We start from the raw sequence: 18,048 nt of genomic DNA, 5'->3' as shown, positions 1-18,048 counted from the left end.
AGTGATGTCAGTGGTTACTCCTTGAACAGAATCCCCATTGCCAGTGATCTGGCCGGGGATTCTGCTCCTAGAGGAAACAGAATATGGGGCATTATGCTGTATGGGGGAATTTGTTTGAGCATTATACTGTATGGGGGCATCTGTGTGGGCATTATACTTTATGGGGGCATCTGTGTGGGCATTATATTGTATGGGGGCATCTGTGTTGGCTTTATACTGTACGGGGGCATCTATGGGTCAGTATACTGTATGATAGCAGCTATAGGGACATTATACTGTGTGGGGGCAGTTATTTGGTATTATATTGTGTGGGCTGGACTGGGTGGTTATGGGCGCGGATTGGGTGGGATTATAGGAGGGCTTAAAAGAAAAAAATTGACGCGCTTAACGCCGCATCGGTTTTCCCTCTTAGTGATACTTGAAGGTATAGCACTGTCTACAGGGGGGGGGCTGTATAGCACTGTCTACAGGGGGAGCTGTATAACACTGTTTACAGGCGGGCTGTATAGCACTGTCTACAGGGTGGCTGTAAAGCACTGTCTACAGGGGGGTTGTATAGCATTGTCTACAGGGGGGCATGTATAGCACTGTGTACAGAGTGGGCTGTATTACACTGCCTACAGGGGGGGCTGTATAGCCCTGTCTACAGGGGTGACTGTATAGCACTGTCTACAGGGGGGGGCTGTATGGCACAATCTACAGGAGGGGGCTGTATGGCATGATCTACAGGGGGGCACTATCTACAAGGGTGGGCTGTGTGTGGCACCCAGGGGAGGGGGGCCCGTCAAAAGTTTGCTATGGGGCCCAGTGTTTCCTAGTTACGCCCCTAAAAATAACTAACTCTATCCTAATATATTGTTCACCATCAAAGATGGAAACATTGTCACCTTAGTATAACCTATTGCATTTTCTTGTTCAACATTTACAAGATTACACAAGACAAGAAAAATAATAAAGAAAAAGTGGAGTTATACATTTTTATGATCTTTTTTTTGTTATTACTAGACAATATATGACATTTTGAAGAGATACACTTTATTATTACACCTACTTAAAGGAAAATTCCACTCAAAAATATTTTCCATGTGTTCTATTAAGGAATTGCATGTGTCAATCTCATACCTGTTGTGTTTCTTGCTACTTCTGTCACTAATTATCCACTACATTGGGGCTGTTGCATAGCAACAGCAAGAATTATGCTTCAGTGATAGGCTTTCACTCCATAAATCAATAGGGCTAAATCTGCGTCACTTATGCATGCATGAATGATTTAATAATTTGGACTGTACCACACAGGCCTCTCACAGGGGGACACAAACTCTTATTACAGTTACTGATAATCAGTTATATAGAAGTACACAGTTCAGGTTTCCTGTATTGGTAATCTCATCTTATTTTGGAGAATATTAAGAGTAGTATAATCACACTTCCCCACCCCCTAGTCAGAGCCAACAGGCAGAGATGGTTCTGGCTCATCCTACTCTTGTGATGCTTTGCTGATGAATCATAGAACGTGGACCGGATGCTCAATTGCAGGTAATTAAAGAATAAAGGGCTTTTCTGGGAATCAAAAAAATTAGCCTGATAGTAGGAAATGTAATAAAATTTAAAAAATAACCAATACTCATCGGAATGTTGGCACTACAGCGTCAGAGGACGCGTTTCGTCAGTTTTTTTTTTTTAGACTCTCGGAAAACCGCCTTTAGGTAAAAATAATAAATCCAGAGTTTGATTGACAATCAGGGGGGTATGCTATGATGAAATGTTATGCTGCCACGGGGGGTCTTCTTTAAATATTTTGCCCATCCCCATATGTCTGGCATTATATTTTATGTGAACTAAAGGCCCTTTTACACGGTCCAATTATCGGGCTAATGATAATTGGCCTGTGTAAGCAGGGCAGAGATCAGAAGATGAAGGAGCAAACGTATGGGGAAGGGCGATCTCATCCCCATACATTGCTCTTTGTGAAAGGAGAAAACGAGCGCTGATCAATGAGCTGTCTCATTGATCAGCCCTCATTGAACCAGCCAAAATGGGACGGTGTAAAAGTACCTTTAGCTCTGATGTGGTCCTTTGTTCATATTATGTGCTATTTGGGAGCCTGTTGAAGTCAACCCTCCACTCAACTCAACTCAGCATCTAAGAGCCTTTTACCAGCACAGCATTATATTCAGTCCATGCTTTACCTTTATCTATTGTCCACTCTTAACAGCAGTACTCAGACAATTCACAATAACAGAAGTTCTTCTTTTGCCGTCACTAGAGCGACGTGAACCACAATTCACCTATATTCAAAGTTTGTGAGATTACATATTACCCATAATGTCTGGAGCTGAAAGTTGTTCACCTTTTTTACCTCCCAGCTATGTGATTTCAGCAATATCTGCGAACAACCACTATGGGAAACACGTCCTTCTGGTCAAAGTAAACTCTCCGGTAAGTGTACATTATAGTTCCTTGTGTGGACAGTAGTTTGTGTTTTTTTTGTTTTGTTTTTTTTTAGTAAAAAGCATATTACAATGACCTATTGACCTTTATGTTTATATGTGGTTTATCTATATGTCAACCCTCACATTGACATGGGTTATATATGCATCTTTACTAGATGAGAACAATACTGTTTATTTTATGTACATTAGTTTTTCAAAGTAATTTAGTGTATTCCACTTATTTTTATGTTTAGTCCAGTTTGCGAAATATTTTAATCAGGCCGTAAAATATATGTTTTTTAATGTCTACACCTTTTGAAGTAGACCTATACTCCTTGTATAGCAGTTGACTGTGTAAGCAGAGTGTACAGCTAAAGGATCAGCGCAGTGTTAAGTTTTTCTAAAGGTCTGGGTCCCACATGTGCTAGAGATTCACATATGAAAGGATTCTTTTGTCTTCATTTTAATAATGCGGCAAGCTTTTAACCTTTGACTTCGGTCAGGAAAGAGGGAGGATTCCCTAAATGCTCAGCCTGTCAGTCAAGATTGCAGAATTAACTCTGTTTTAGTTGTGACTTTACAACACATTACATGAAGGAACATATCTGTGTAAGGATCTGGCCTTGAAAATGGTGTCAAACTCTATTGAGCTCTGTGGGGCAGGTATTTCTTTTGTCTGTAAACAGGGTTTGGTCGTACAACTAATATGCCTCTAAGGGAAAGAAAGGATTCATATTTCTAAGGTTTCTTTGACCTTGGGCAAATGACATCAGATCATGTTAACTTGCTTTTTAAAACTGGACATCGTTGACATTTGTAATGTGGGTACACATGATATAACTTTTCCAAAAATAAATGTGACATAGACGATTCAATAATTCAGCCAATCCTAGCAATATGGAGCTGTCACATCAATAATCTATGCATCCATTTGGCCAATAGAAATGTATTCACTTAGCAGTTACTATAACATAGCGCTTAACTCATATGAATTTAGAAATTCCTTTTTAGGGAAATGCAAATATTGGGCAAATGCAAATTGCATTTATTTCTAATATGATCAGAACACTTTTTTTGTATGAAAAGACATGTTTTACATGTGGGTTAACCCCTTTAGGACGCAGCCTGTTTTGGCCTTGTGGCACAGCTGATTTTTTCAAATCTGACATGTGTCACTTTATGTGGTAATAACTCAAGAATGTTTTTACCTATCTAAGCGATTCTGAGACTGTTTTCTCGTGACATATTGTACTTTATGATAGTGGAAAAATTTGGTCGATAAATTCAATATTTTTTCGTGAAAAACACCAAAATTTAGAGAAAATTTGCAAAAATGTGCAATTTTCTAAATTTAAATGTATCTGCTTGTAAAACCGATAGTAATACCACACAAAATAGTCACTAGTTACCATTTGCCATATGTCTACTTTATATTTGCATCGTTTTTTGAACATCCTTTTATTTTTCTAGGACGTTACAAGGCTTTAGCAGCAATTTCTCACATTTTCAAAAAAATTTCAAGAGGCGATTTTTACAAGGGCCAGTTCAGTACTTATATATTAAAATACCCCAATAAATTACCCCATTTTAAAAACTGCACACCTCAAAGTATTCAAAACAGCATTCAGAAAGTATTTTAACCCTTTAGGCGTCTCTCAGGAAATAAAGCAAAGTAGAGGGGAAATTTACAAATTTCTCCTTTTTTTGCCGAAATTCATTTGTGATAAAAAAAATTGTGTAACACAGAAGGTTTTACCAGAGAAATACAACTCAATATTTATTGCCCAGGTCCTGCAGTTTTTAGGAATATCCCACATGTGGCCCTAGTGCGGTAATGGACTGAAACACTGGCCTTAGAAGCAAAGGAGCACCAAGTGGATTTTGGGGCCTGCTTATTTTTAGATTATATTTTAGGCACCATGTCGAGTTTGAAGAGGTCTTGTGGTGCCAAAACAGTGGAAACTCCCCAAAAGTGACCCCATTTTGGAAACTAGACCCCCTCAAGGAATTAATCTAGGGGTATAGTTAGCACTTTGACCCCACAGGTATTTTGCTATATTTATTGGAGTTAGTCTGTGAAAATGAAAATCTACTTTTTTTCTGAAATAACATAGACATTTTTAATATTTACAAGGAATAAAGAAGAAAATTCACCCCAACATTTGTAAAGCATCTTCTCCCGATTACGGAAATACCCCATATGTGGTAATAAACTGCTGTTTGGACCCACGGCAGCGCTCAGAAGGGAGGGAGTGCCATTTGGATTTTGGAGCGCAGATTTTGCTGGATTGCTTTTTAGTGCCATGTCGCGATTGCAACCCCCTGGAGAGAACAAAATAGTGGAAACCCCCCAAAAGTGACCCCATTTTGGAAACTAGACCCCTCAAGGAACTTTTCTAGGGGTATAGTAAGAATTTATACCACACAGGTCTTTTGCAGAATTTAGTAGAATTAGGCCGTGAAATTCACTACATTTTGTCCACTAAAATGTTGCATTTTTTCATTTTCACAAGGGATAAAGAAGAAAGTCGCCCTAAATTTGTAACGCAATCTCTCCCGAGTACGACAATACCCCACATGTGGTAATAATTTATTTTTTTAATAGAAATTAATTAACCTTTGCAGGACTGATCCTTTTTTGCTTTTCCATTTTAGTTTTTCACTCCCCGCCTTCCAAACGCCATAACTTTTTTATTTTTCCATGAATTGAGCGGTGTGAGGGCTTATTTTTGGCAGGACGAGCTGTAGTTTTTATTGGTACCATTTTTTGTTAGATGCAAATTTTTGATCACTTTTTATTACATTTTATTTAGAGCTTTGGTGGCCAAAAACAGTGATTTTGGCGTTTTAAATTCTTTATTTCTTACGGTGTTCATAATGCGCTATAAATGACAATTGTACTTTATTCTGCGGGTCGGTACGATTACGGCGATACCATATGTATATAGGTTTTTTTTATGTTTTGCAGCGTTTGCACAATAAAATCACTTCTTTATAAAATAATTTATTTTCTGTGTCACCATATTCTGAGAGCCGTAATTTTTTTATTTTTCAGTCAAAAAAGCGGTGTAAGGGCTTGTTTTTTGCGGGACGGGTTGTAGTTTTTATTGATACTATTTTCGGGTACATGCGACTTTTTGATCACTTTTTATTCTATATTTTGGGAGGGGTGGTGACCAAAAAATAGTGATTCTGGCATTGTTTTTAGTTTGGTTTTTTTTGCGGCGTTCACCGTGCGGTAAAAAAAACATTATAGTGTTATAGATTGGGTTGTTACGAACGCGGTGATACCAAATATGTGTACTGTTTTTTAACGGTTTCCTTTTTTTTCTATAATAAGAGACTTATTATAAGAAAAAAAATCTTTGATTTTTACACTTTTGTAAAACATTTTTATTAACTTTTTTTTACTTTTTTCTTAACTTTTTACACTGATCGCTGCTAGAATACATTACACTACCTAGGTAGTGTAACGTATTCCAACTGTCAGTGTGACGTCACAGTCACTCTGACAGTTAGTCTACGAGGAGCAGCAGAGGTTGATCCTCATAGGCTGACATACATTGCAGATCCGGGGGCCGTTGTCTGGCCCCCAGGTGCCATCACAAGCATCAGCAGCCCCCACAATTGCATGGGGGCTGCTGATGTGCTACAAACCCTGTACATGCGGGGATCGCAATCGAGCCCCGCATGTAACGGGTTAATTGCCGAAATCAGCGGCAATGAGCCGCTGATCGGCAACTAGTGGAGTGTCAGCTGTCAGGGACAGCTGACCTCCCGGTTCCCGATGCACACTGTCGCCGACACTGTCACAGACACTGTCATCGACAGTGTGAATCGCGAACGGCAGTGACGTCCTGTCACTCTGACAGGAAGTCTATCAGGAGGCTGATCCTGATAGGCTTCCGTACATGGCAGACATGGAGGCCATTACTTGGCCTCCGATCGCCATGCTAGCCATCTGCAAACCTCACGATTTATCGTGAGGTCTGCCGATGAGCTAGAAACCCCTGAATGTGGTGATTGCAATCAATCACCGCAATCAAGGGGTTAATTGCCGATATCAGCGGAAATAAGCCGCTAATCGGCATACAGTGGAGTGTCAGCTGTCAGGGACAGCTGGCCTCCCGGTTCCCGGTGCACACTGTCGCCGACAGTGTGCACCGGGAACTACGCAGTAACTGTACGTCCCTGTGCCTTAAGACACTGGCCGCATGGACGTACAGTTGCGTCCTCGTGCGCCTAGGGGTTAAAAGATAAAGGGTATGTACACATGTAGTGTTTCAGGTGTATTTCAGAGCGTAAACGCCTCGAAATACGCCTTGAAAAACACTAGCGAAATGCCTAAAAATAGCTTCTTATTGAAATCAATGGGAAATACGGCATTTAGTTCAGACGAGGCGTATGTTTACAAAACAGAGCATAAAAAGATGCCACGTAAAAAAAAGGAGCATGTATTTCTTGAGCTGTTTTTCCATTGACAATATGAAAAAAGCCTACAAAAACACCTAAAAAAAAAAGCCTCAAAAAACGCTTCAATCATTTTCAGCTTCAAAAACACCTGAAAATCAGAGGCTGTTTTCCCTTGAAAAAAGCTCCATAATTTTCAGCTGTTTTTTATTGGACGTGTGAACATACTCAAACAATCCAATATTGGAAATTTACTCTTATCATGGCCAAATCTCCATGTTTATGTCCAGCTTTAGTAAGAACACTGGTAATGTATTGATATGAACTTCATGCACTAGGGTGACAATGCTGAAATCTCACCAATATGTGGTGCTGCAGGAGTTAATGAAGGCCTAGGAATGCCTGAGTTGAGCCGGAGGCGTTGGCTGGTCACCTGTGAGGGATTAGCTGGCCCTGCAGACAGTTGTTGTTTGAGAACTGTCTGAGGCCACAGAGGGGGGATATTTTAGCATTGAGGGAAGGAATGGGCAAAGAATACCCCCACCAGGGACCTTCCTGTCCTGCCGAGATTATTATACAAGTGTCAGATGTGTCTGAAAGGCCTGCTCTGACCCACAGGTCCTGTCTGCTGAGAGGCTAAATCCACCCAGCTTTGGGAAGAAAACCTCTACATCAAGGGGCCCTACTTGACCCCAATAAGACAATAATGTTATGTTTACAAAGCACAAATAGCATAATTGATTTTTTTTAAATTTCACATATCTTAATGTGCTGTTTTTCTGAAGAGCATGCAGATGTATTGTGTAAATCCTTTCAGTTTAATGTTTTTTTCATTTCTACTTTAAGCCATGCGAATTGTAATGTTTAGGTGAAAATAATTTATTTTTTTTTGTTGAAAAATATAATCAATAATAGCTTGTAAAGTCATGGCATTGCACATGAGTAGCCCTAACCATTTAGGAAGAAGCCAAGCCACAGGAGGTAAGGTTAAATATAGGTATCATATATTAAGTTCAATTAATGTATGTACAGTGTGACGGTAATCATATAGATCACAGACTATTGTTTCACACAAAACTGTAAAAAGCTGCAAAACTTACTACGAACCTACGTCTGAGGGCTCTTTTACACAGGGAGATTTTCTGCCGGTAACGAATATTGCTCAGCGATTAAGGAAGTCAATCAGCACTCATTTAGCTCCATTTACATGGAGAAATCATCAGCACTGTATGTGACCGAACAATTGTTAGTGTGATCGTTCATACACATACAGTTTCATTATTGTCGGCAACAGATCCCTGTTTACACGGCAATTTGTGCTGCTGATAACCAATGATTCTTATGGTACTTTTACACTGGCCCATTTTGTACGGTGTAACGAGCGCCGATGAACGAGATGTCTCGTTGATCAGCGACAGTTTGCTCTTTTCACAAGGAGCTAGTATGGGGGAGAGCGGTCGGTACTCTGATCGCTCGTCCCCATAAATTTGTATCATGTCGGCAGCATGTTTACACAGGGAGACGTGCTTCCGACAACGATAATATTTTTCACATTCAAAACGATACAATCAGCAGATGAAGGAGCGTTTGCTCCTTCATCTGCTGATCGCTGTGCTGTTCACAAAGGGCAATTATCGGGAACGAGCGTTCTATGAACTCTCGTCTGCCCGATAATTGGCCAGTGTATAAAGGGTCCTTATGCCTGCTCGTTTATTGGCTGATCGTTGGGCATGTTTACACGGCGCAATGACCGGGAATGAGCATTCGAAAGTGCGATCGTTTGCCAAATCATGAGCCTGTGTAAAAGAGCTTTTAGGCCACATGCACACAATGCATATTACGTGTGGATTTGCCATGTGGATTTTCCTGTGGCAAATCTGCAGTGCAGTACAGTACCAGCAATGTAAATGAGATTTCAAGTAATGTCATCGACATGTTGCAGAATGTTTTACAATGGTATCTGGACAGATGAAACTAAGATCAACCTGTACCAGAATGATGGGAGGAAGAAAGTATGGAGAAGGCTTGGAACGGCTCATGATCCAAAGTACACCACATCCCCTGTAAAACATGGTGGAGGCAGTGTGATGGCATGGGCATGCATGGCTGCCAAAGGCACTGGGTCACTAGTGCTTATTGATGATGTGACTGAAGACAGAAGCAGCCGGCTGAATTCTGAAGTGTTCAAGGATATACTTTCTGCTCAGTTTCAACCAAATGAAGCAAGGTTGATTGGACGTCGCTTCACAGTACAGATGGACAATGACCCAAAAGATACTGTGAAAGCAACCCAGGAGTTTTTTTTAAGGCAAAGAATATTCTGCAATGGCCAAGTAAATCACCCAGATCTCAACCCGATCGAGCTGCATTTCACTTGCTTAAGTGAAAACTTAAAGGGAATGTGTCGCTAAAAATATATATATTTTTTTCAGTTAAACAGTTAGTATATAAATGATTACACATTGTTTTAATTTTTTTAATTTTTTCACAAGTCAGGAAATATTATAAATTAGATTCTAATTTATAACATTTCCATGTGCTGGTCACTAGAGGGAGCAATTCCCAAAATTGCAGCATTGGCATGTGGTAAAGCAACCTCATTTCTTTATGCTGCAAATTTGGGGTAGACACACTCACTCTAGTGTCCTCACAATCCCCCCTCCTTTATCCTGGCTAGTGCCAGGAGAAAGGAGGGGGTTGAATGTTCAAACCTCCTACACTGTGTGCCGCCATTTTCTGAGCAAATTCACAGTGTAGGAGGATTAGATACAGTGGTAATCAGACAGTATAACACTAACATACACACACATCACATACACAAACATAACTTACCTGCTCCTGCCGCTCCTGTCGCCGCTGCCGCCTCCGCCCTGCCGCTCCTAGTCCTTGCGTCTGCGCTGCCTTCAACATATGGCCGGAAGTCGTCATCTTACTGTCCGGCCGCGGCTTCCGGTCCACATGAAAATGGCGCCGGATGTCGCTCTACCAAAGACCTTCCCTTTGGTCTGTGTGGGAGCGGTGCATGCGCCGTTCCCACACAGACAGAGTATGCTATAGTGAATGGAACGGCTCCCGTTCGCATTCTCTATGGGGATGTATGTGCCGTATTCCATCTCTGTATGTGTCGTTAATCGACACATACAGAGATGAAAAGAAAAATGGCAGCCCCCATAGTGAAGTAAAAGAAAGAAAAAAGTAAAAAGTACAACACAAAAACACAAATAAATTAAATTTATTTTAATGACATGCTAAAAGCAATATTATCTAAAAAAAAAATAAATCGTGACACCACCCCTTTAACCCCTTAATGACCAGCCTATTTTGGACCTTAATGACCAAGCTATTTTTTACGTTTTTCAATCGTCGCATTCCAAGAGCTATAACTCTTTCATTTTTGCATCCACATAGCTGTATAAGGTCTTGTTTTTTGCAGGACAAGTTGCATTTTTTAATAGCACCATTTTTAGGTACATATTATTTATTGATTAACTTTTCTTAACTTTTTTTTTGGGGGGGAATAGAAAAAAATCTGAAATTTCGCCACTCTTTTTTGCGTCCTAAATCTACGCCGTTTACCGTGTGGTATAAATAACAAAATAACTTTATTAAGCGGGTTGTTACGATTGCAACGATAGCAAATTTGTATAGTTTTTGTATGTTTTACTACTTTTACACAGTAAAAATGCTTTTTTTTCTAAATGATTTGTTTTTGTGTCTCCATATTTGAAGAGCCGTAACGTTTTTATTTTTTCGCCGATGCGGTTGTATGAGGGCTTTTTTTTTTGCAGGAAGACTTGTAGTTTTTATTGGTACCATTTTGGAGTAGATGCAACTTTTTGATCACTTTTTATCACGTTTTTTTAAAGTCAGTATTCACAGAAAACAGCAATTTTTCCATAGTTTTTTATTAATTTTTTTTACGGCGTTCACCGTGCGGGTTAAATAATGTAATAGATTTATAGTCAGGGTCGTTACGGATGCGGCGATACCAAATATGTGTAACTTTTTTACTTTATTTTGGTTTTGTAATAGTAAAGCATTGTGTAAGGGGAAAAGCTGGGTTTTTCATTTTTTTTCACATTTTTTTTTAAATTAACTTTATTAAACTTTTTTTTTACTTTTTTACTAGTCCCATTAGGGGACTATAATATGCGATTATGCGATCGCATTTATAATACACTGCAATACTTTTGTATTGCAGTGTATTATGCCTGTCCGTTTAAAACGGACAGGCATCTGCTAGGTCATGCCAGAGGCATGACCTAGCAGGCATACACTACAGGCAGACCTGGGGGCCTTTATTAGGCCCCCGGCTGCCATCGCAGACACAGACACTCGGCGATCGTATCGCCGGGTATCGGTGGGGGAGAGAGGGAGCTCCCTCCCTCTCTCCAAAACCACTCAGATGCGGTGCTCGCTATTGAGCTCCGCATCTGAGGGGTTAAACGTGTGAGATCGATACTAATATCGATCTTACACGGCAGAGCAGGGACGCTCCCAGCCCTCAGCTGCCTCTAGCAGCTGAGAGCAGGGAGATTTGACAGCTCCCTGATCTGTAAACTTATTCCGATGCCGCGACGTAAAAAGTCTATGGCATCGGAATAAGGCCCGTTAGTGACCGACGTAGAAACACGATGGGCCGGTCACTAACGGGTTAAGGCAGAAAGACCCACAAAGAAGCAACAACTGAAGATAGCAGCAAAGGCCTGGCAAAAGCATCACAAAGGAGGAAACCCAGCGTTTGGTGATGTCCATGGGTTCCAAACTTCAGGCAGTCATTGCCTGCAAAGGATTCTCTACATTGTATTAAAAAAAAAAATAATAATAATAATTATGGTAATGTTAATTTGTCCAATTACTTTTGAGCCCCTGAAATGGGGAGGCTGTGTAGAAAAATGGTTGCAATTCCTAAACGTTTCATAGGATATTTTTGTTCAACCACTTGAATTAAATATGAAAGTCTACACTTCATTTGCATCTCAGTTGTTTCATTTCAAATCAAATGCGGTGGCATGCAGAGCCCAAATCATGAAAATTGTGTCACTGTCCAAATAATTCTGGACCTAACTCTATGTTCTAAATATAACTCAGGACAATGATCAAAACATCCTCTCATCTAATTCAAGAAATATTTAAATAATTTTACGGGCAATTATCAAAAAGTATAGTATTTATTATACAACATAAAATTGTACAATATAAAATACTTCCAAATAGCAGTCAATATTCCTCCACTGTCATACTGTATCATAGTCTTGTTATAAAGCTCACGGTCATTTGTAAAAAAAAACATTCAACATTTTCCTCCTTCATTTATTCTTGTTCCATACTGTGTTGTACTGCTCACCCAAAACATTCCGGATTCCGGGTGGTGTCCCACTGTCCCGGGCGGCCGAGAGTATGTCCCGCTGTCAACTGTATCTGCGTCCTGAGGACGCAGATACAGTTGAATCCAAGACTGAAGCAAGGAACAGTCAGCTCCCTGCTTCAGCATTAGTTCGGAGCGCAGGAGCAGAGAGAGCTCCCCCGCTCTTGCCAAGGACTCCCTGGGCACAGCGCTACTTTAAGTGCTGTGGCCAGGGAAGCCCTTGACGTCACTGTCCATATATGGACAGTGACGTCAGTGGCTATTCCTGGAGTGGAATCCTCATTACCAACGCTCTGACTGGGTATTCCGCTCCTAGGGGGAACCCCCTAAGGTCACTGTCCATATATGCACAGTGACGTTAGGGGCTCCTCCTGGAGCGCAATCCCCGGCCAGATCGTCAGCAACAGGGACTCCACTCCAGGAGTAGCCCCTGACGTTACTGTCCATATATGGACAGTGGCATCAGGGCTTCCCTCTAGGAGCGGTATCCCTGGCCTATGTTCTGGCTGGGGATTCTGCTCCTAGAGGGAGTCCAAATGGCGCTATCTACAGGGGAATAGCGCTATAAACAGGGGATGGCGCTATCTTCAAGAGGGGTGTGGCACTATCTACATGGACACTGTGGCACTATATAGCGGCACTGTCTAGAATGGACAGTGTGGTGCTATCTACACGGGCACTATCTACATTGGCACTGTGGCACTATCTACAAGGGCATTGGCACTATAGGCAGCTAAGGGGGCATTATAATTCATGGGGCAGCTATGGGGGCATTATTCGTCACGGGGGAATCTATAAGGCCATCATACTGTAAGGGGCAGCTGTGGGGGCATTCTACTGTATGGGGCTGCTATGGGGCACTATACTGTATAAGGGCAGCTTGTGAGGCATTATACTGTATGGGGGCATTATGCTGCGTGGAAGCAGCTTTTGGGGCATTAAGCTGTATGGGGCAGCTATGGGGGCATTATACTGTATGGGGCATCTGTGTGGGCATTATACTGTATGGGACATTATACTGTATGGGGGAAGCTATGGGGGCATTGCACTGCATGGGGCAGCTATGGTGCATTATGCTGTATAGGGGAATTTGTTTTGGCATTATACTGCATTGGAGCATCTGTGCTGGCTTTATACTGTATGAGTGCATCTGGTGGCAGCTATGAGGGCATTATACTGTGTGGAGGCAGCTATTTGGCATGATACTGTGTGGACTGAACCGGGTGTGTATGGGTGGGGATTGGGTGAGATTAGAGGCAAGGCTTAAAATTAAAAAATTGACGCGACGCGCTAGGCGCCACATCGGTTGTCCCTCTTTGTGATACTTGAAAGTTGGGAGGTATGGGTTCATAATCTTTTTTCAGGTGTTTTTGTGTGTGAAAAATGTTAATTAGGCTGAAATCACACATGAAATTGTGATGCAGTTTTAAATCAGAATTTTCAGCCAAACACAGGAATGGATACCAAAGAGAAGATACATATCAGTCCTTCTTTTAAACTATCTAAACCTATCCATAATCTGATATCACTCTTAGTATGTAACGTGGTACAGTATACCATCTAGAAGCAACACCCATAAATGTATACCACAAGTCTATGTAGTAAACCAACACATAACTAGTACAATATATCTTTATTAGTACATGTATAACAAGAAATAAGTGATAAAGGCTGTCTTATAAAACCAATTAAAATCACATAAAAAAACTAAACTGAGGTGTTGGTCAAACATCCAATATCCCATATATACAGTGAAGGAAATAAGTATTTGATCCCTTGCTGATTTTGTAAGTTTGCCCACTGTCAAAGACATGAACAGTCTAGAATTTTTAGGCTAGGTTAATTTTACCAGTGAGAGATTGATTATATATATATATAAAAAAAAAAAAGAAAATCACATAGTCAAATTTATATATATTTATTTGCATTGTGCACAGAGAAATAAGTATTTGATCCCCAACCAACCATTAAGAGTTCAGCCTCCTCCAGACCAGTTACATGCTCCAAATCAACTTGGTGCCTGCATTAAAGACAGCTGTCTTAAATGGTCACCTGTATAAAAGACTCCTGTCCACAGACTCAATTAATCAGTATGACTCTAACCTCTACAACATGGGCAAGACCAAAGAGCTTTCTAAGGATGTCAGGGACAAGATCATAGACCTGCACAAGGCTGGAATTGGCTTCAAAACCATAAGTAAGACGCTGGGTGAGAAGGAGACAACTGTTGGTGCAATAGTAAGAAAATGGAAGACATACAAAATGACTGTCAATCGACATCGATCTGGGGCTCCATGCAAAATCTCACCTCGTGGGATATCCTTGATCCTGAGGAAGGTGAGAGCTCAGCCGAAAACTACACGGGGGGAACTTGTTAATGATCTCAAGGCAGCTGGGACCACAGTCACCAAGAAAACCATTGGTAACACATTACGCCGTAATGGATTAAAATCCTGCAGTGCCCGCAAGGTCCCCCTGCTCAAGAAATAAGTATTTGATCCCTTGCTGATTTTGTAAGTTTGCCCACTGTCAAAGACATGAACAGTCTAGAATTTTTAGGCTAGGTTAATTTTACCAGTGAGAGATAGATTATATTTAAAAAAAAAAAGAAAATCACATTGTCAAAATTATATATATTTATTTGCATTGTGCACAGAGAAATAAGTATTTCATCCCTTTGGCAAACAAGACTTAATACTTGGTGGCAAAACCCTTGTTGGCAAGCACAGCAGTCAGACGTTTCTTGTAGTTGATGATGAGGTTTGCACACATGTTAGATGGAATTTTGGCCCACTCCTCTTTGCAGATCATCTGTAAATCATTAAGATTTCGAGGCTGTCGCTTGACAACTCGGATCTTCAGCTCCCGATGGGATTAAGGTCTGGAGACTGGCTAGGCCACTCCATGACCTTAATCTGCTTCTTTTTGAGACACTCCTTTGTTGCCTTGGCTGTATGTTTCGGGTCATTGTCGTGCTGGAAGACCCAGCCACGAGCCATTTTTAATGTCCTGGTGGAAGGAAGGAGGTTGTCACTCAGGATTTGACGGTACATGGCTCCATCCATTCTCCCATTGATGCGGTGAAGTAGTCCTGTGCCCTTAGCAGAGAAACACCCCCAAAACATAATGTTTCCACCTCCATGCTTGACAGTGGGGACGGTGTTCTTTGGGTCATAGGCAGCATTTCTCTTCCTCCAAACACGGCGAGTTGAGTTAATGCCAAAGAGCTCAATTTTAGTCTCATCTGACCAGAGCACCTTCTCCCAATCACTCTCAGAATCATCCAGATGTTCATTTGCAAACTTCAGATGGGCCTGTACATGTGCCTTCTTGAGCAGGGGGACCTTGCGGGCACTGCAGGATTTTAATCCATTACGGCGTAATGTGTTACCAATGGTTTTCTTGGTGACTGTGGTCCCAGCTGCCTTGAGATCATTAACAAGTTCCCCCCGTATAGTTTCGACTGAGCTTTCACCTTCCTCAGGATCAAGGATACCCCACGAGGTGAGATTTTGCATGGAGCCCCAGATCGATGTCGATTGACAGTCATTTTGTATGTCTTCCATTTTCTTACTATTGCACCAACAGTTGTCTCCTTCTCACCCAGCGTCTTACTTATGGTTTTGTAGTCCATTCCAGCCTTGTGCAGGTCTATGATCTTGTCCCTGACATCCTTAGAAAGCTCTTTGGTCTTGCCCATGTTGTAGAGGTTAGAGTCACACTGATTAATTGAGTCTGTGGACAGGAGTCTTTTATACAGGTGACCATGTAAGACAGCTGTCTTTAATGCAGGCACCAAGTTTATTTGAAGCGTGTAACTGGTCTGGAGGAGGCTGAACTCTTAATGGTTGGTAGGGGATCAAATACTTATTTCTCTGTGCACAATGCAAATAAATATATATAATTTTGACTATGCGATTTTCTTTTTTTTTTTTATATATAATCTATCTCTCACTGGTAAAATTAACCTGGCCTAAAAATTCTAGACTGTTCATGACTTTGACAGTGGGCAAACTTACAAAATCAGCAAGGGATCAAATACTTATTTCCTTCACTGTAGTTATAAAGTGCAATCAATACATCACATAATATATGTGTAATTGAAAATATCCACTGTAAAGTGCCAAGGCTACCTATATACAGTAGGTTGAAAATCAACCCACGTACAAGGCAAGAAAACAATGTATATACCCTGTGGTAACAAGTGCTTACTAGAAATGATTAGAAACGGTAAATTCACATAATTAGACCAATACCGAGCCAGAAAACCACTCAAACAAGGCCGCAATGTTAAACTGACCCATCTTGTGCTAAATTGCACCACCAACGACCACACGACCAACGACCACAGGACCCCGACGCGCGTTTCGCCGTCAGCTTTCTCAAGAGGCTCATAACTTAGATGTGTTACAGGTGGATCCTGCGTGTCGACCCGCTGTCACTGAACCCGTCAGGTCCGCGGGACTGACCGATTCAGTGAATAGCGCTAGATACAGCTGCTCTGTATAGAGAATGCAGAGCAGCTGTATCTAAAAATGTTAAACTAATTAAAAAAAATATATATTTGTAAAGTTGCACCAAACATACTGACATGCATTTTTATTAAAGAAAAAATGCCATTCAAATGTTTACATAGCCTTTAAAGAGTCAATTGTGCTTTCAACGTTGCTCACATCCAAATAGTCAGGAAGTGTAGTATTGAGAGCCATGAACTGGTACTAGGGTTTAAAGGATTCTACAATATATTTGTAAATCATCTAAAGGTTGTTTTAATTTCTGATTAAATGCTTTTCTTAACTTAATGAAGGTGCTTTGTAGGTCATTGGGTGAGAGCACACCGATTGAGGAAATGAAGTGTAAGCATTGGGAGGTCATTTGGATGGTTGAACAGTTATCATTAGATAAAAGACACTCTTTAGCAGTGCATTTTTCAGTGATGGACAGAAGAAAAAAAAAGAATGAACTTGGAAGACAAACAGAGGAACACCTGTGGAAATGTGATCCCCAGAAAAAAGCCCCCACCCCCCACAAGTCATAGCCAAGGGCAAGCTATAATTCATAGAAATATTTTGGTGCAGATTCCCCTCCTCCTGCTCTCTGGGCTGCATCTTATTTCAAAGGCAGACAAACAACACACTCTTCTGTGTGGCATCTCCAGCCCTAAATCTCCCTTTCTTCACATTCTTGTAACTCGACACGCCGGTCCTGTATCTGACCCCTGTATGGGGCTTGAGGGGGTACGCAGCTTTCAAGGGCTGTTGAATTTTAACTCTCACCTTGCCACGTAATTGCTTTGCCACGTCAAACGTTCTTAAGAGGCCTCTATAAATAAGGTGTGTGTTACAGGTGGGAGCGTGCTAAACGAATAGTATTGATATTCTAGAAAATGCTAGATTACTACTAGCATTACTTGGATTTAAAGGAGGGGATTTTAGTGATTATGGCTCATTACATTGGAAAACACAGTTAAAAAAATGTGTTAATGAGGGTCAAGTCATATACTTTTTTCTGACTTTGTCAAGCTATTTTTAATAATTTGCCATTTATTTAAAGACGTGCTATAAAATATCAATATATTTTGAAATAAAGTACAGATAACTTGCCTATCTCTGCTTATCACACATTGTAGGAGCACATTACCTTTCAAACTTCTGGACTGGGTAAGGAACAACAAGCAATACCTTGTGAAAATAGGTGGCACATACAGGTAAATGTGGATGGCGTCTTGGTCTGTGCATTGTAACCTTACTGATCATTGTGTTATCATATTGACCTAGTACTATAAGAAATAGTGCCAGTTGTATAATGATGATTTTACTATAATGGAAACTTTTCTAT

The 18,048-nt window shown here is 40.8% G+C and overlaps 1 long non-coding RNA gene across 1 annotated transcript in view; it reads left to right on the top strand.

The window, feature by feature from the left end:
- Positions 1-18,048, top strand: part of LOC142741256 (uncharacterized) — a 33,180-nt gene that overhangs the window by 14,091 nt on the left and 1,041 nt on the right. Inside the window, exon 3 of the long non-coding RNA XR_012881048.1 lies at positions 17,840-17,917. This is a non-coding gene — a long non-coding RNA (uncharacterized LOC142741256). The remainder of the gene's footprint in view (positions 1-17,839; positions 17,918-18,048) is intronic.

Source organism: Rhinoderma darwinii, chromosome 2 (genome assembly GCF_050947455.1).
Source record: "Rhinoderma darwinii isolate aRhiDar2 chromosome 2, aRhiDar2.hap1, whole genome shotgun sequence".
Classification (NCBI taxonomy): Eukaryota; Metazoa; Chordata; class Amphibia; order Anura; family Rhinodermatidae; genus Rhinoderma; species Rhinoderma darwinii.
The sequence above is the reverse complement of the archived record's forward strand: the minus strand, read 5'-3'. Positions and strand labels throughout refer to the sequence as shown.